Source organism: Myotis davidii, unplaced genomic scaffold (genome assembly GCF_000327345.1).
Source record: "Myotis davidii unplaced genomic scaffold, ASM32734v1 scaffold371, whole genome shotgun sequence".
Taxonomy (NCBI): domain Eukaryota; kingdom Metazoa; phylum Chordata; class Mammalia; order Chiroptera; family Vespertilionidae; genus Myotis; species Myotis davidii.
This window is the reverse complement of record NW_006283135.1, coordinates 871,668-873,645: the sequence shown is the minus strand read 5'-3', so window position 1 is coordinate 873,645 and position 1,978 is coordinate 871,668.

Sequence of the window (1,978 nt, the reverse complement as noted above, 5' to 3'; positions counted from 1 at the left end):
TCTTTCCCTCCTTCATTTTCTCCTCAAGACAATGGGTCCAGTTACACAACCTGATCGGATCAGAATGGGGCTTCGGTCAAAAACCATCCTACAAGCCATACGGAAGCCTTCAGCTTCGTGTGAAAATCACCATCACTGTGCTTGGATGTGGGGGGGGAGTCCCTTGTTTTGGGACATTAGCTCTTAGGGCATGGAAGATTCTTCCATCAGCTTTCTCTGCCCACCGGAGCTCCCTCTCCTCCCTGAACCTTTCCCCACTTCTCCAATACCTGTCTTCACCACCCTCATCCCACACCCCCAAGTTTACAGCTGGAACGGGTTTACAGCCCAGTTATTCATTTGCAAAGTCCATGTACAGACTGTACCGGCCTCAGCAGTGCAGAACGAACCTGCGCAACCAGCCCCATTGTGGTGCTGCCTCCAGAGGTCCAAGAGAGCAGCTGGGCCCAGCATATTCTGTACCCTCCAGCCATGCAGAGCCTCTAGCCTGCCTCTCACCCTGACTTGCAACATGACTTGGGCAAGTGCCATCCCATCCAAGTCTTCAGGTTCCATAGTGCAAAATGGGCTGGGCTTAAGGATTTTGCTAGCTCTTACACACTGTGGTCTTGCATCCATGTAATAATAATAAAAATAAATCGCTAATATTTATTGTGCACTAACTGTGCTAGGCACTATTCTATGTATTTTTTTAATCCTCACCCAAGGACATGTTTTTATTGTGCGTGTTTGCTTTTTTTCTTGAGAGAGAGGGTAGGAGAGAGAGAGAGAGAGAGACAGAGACAGAGAGAGAGAGAGATTGGTTGCTTCCTATATGTGCTCCAGCCAGGGAACAAACCTGCAACCTAGGTATGTTCCCTGACTGGGAATCAAACCCACAACCTTTTGGTGTACAGGACAAAGCTCCAACCAACTGAGCCACCCTGCCAGTGCACTATTCTATGTATTTTATGTGCAGTTTCTTTTAATTGTCATGACATCTCTTCTTAGATAGCCCCCATTTACTGCCCCAATTTATAGATGAGTAAGCCAGAGCTCTGGGGTGGAGGTGACTTACCCAAGGTCACAGACACTAAGTGTCAAGGCGGCAGAATCGGGCTGCCTGACCCAGACCTGGGCTCTAAACCTCCCACTTGAGGGAAAATCCCTGGCTCAGTTACTAACTGCTCACCTGAGCTTCAGACCCGAACCGAGAACTCATTGTCCTCCTCCGTCGCCTGTAGCTGCCACACAGCTCCTAAATGCCATGTGCCCATAAATGCGGTCACCCACACACATGCCTGCTTGTCCTCTGGCACCTGCCATTCTCAGTGCTATTCACTAGCCTATATTGGGCCTTTGTAAGAATCAGAAAAAGGCGCCCTTCCCTGCAGGCTGACCCAAGCCCCAGCCAGCTTGCAAGGCCTGGTGAGTGGAAGCACAGGCTGCACAGCCTAAAGCAGTGTCCCGGCTCCATCATCTTCCACTTTGCTCAGGACCGTGCTGGGACTCATCCCCTTTGACATAACTCTCTCTCTCTTCTGCCTCTCCAGGAGGCTAAGTCTGCAGCAAACATGGGGTCCTCTGAAATGATGCCCCCGGGCAGAAGCCACTGGGCATCCATCCAGGCAATTTCTGAAAGGGCCACCAGAGGAGCACTGGAGGCCTAGCTGCCCTGGAAGTCCATGGGAAGATGGAGAAAGGAGCTGGCACAACCTGTAGGGCAGCGGTTCTCAACCTGTGGGTCGCGGCCCCTTAGGCGGTCGAACGACCCTTTCACAGGGGTCGGCTAACACCATCCTGCATATCAGATATTTACTGAACACACACACACACACACACACAAAATCAAACAAACAAAAATCTGAAGGCCAGAAGGAACAATGATGTTCAGAAGAGCTTGTCACTGATCCCAGGACCTTCAACGAAGAGAGAGAGAGAGAGAGAGAGAGAGAGAGAGAGAGAATGTGTGTGGGTGTGCGCATGTGTGTGTGCACGT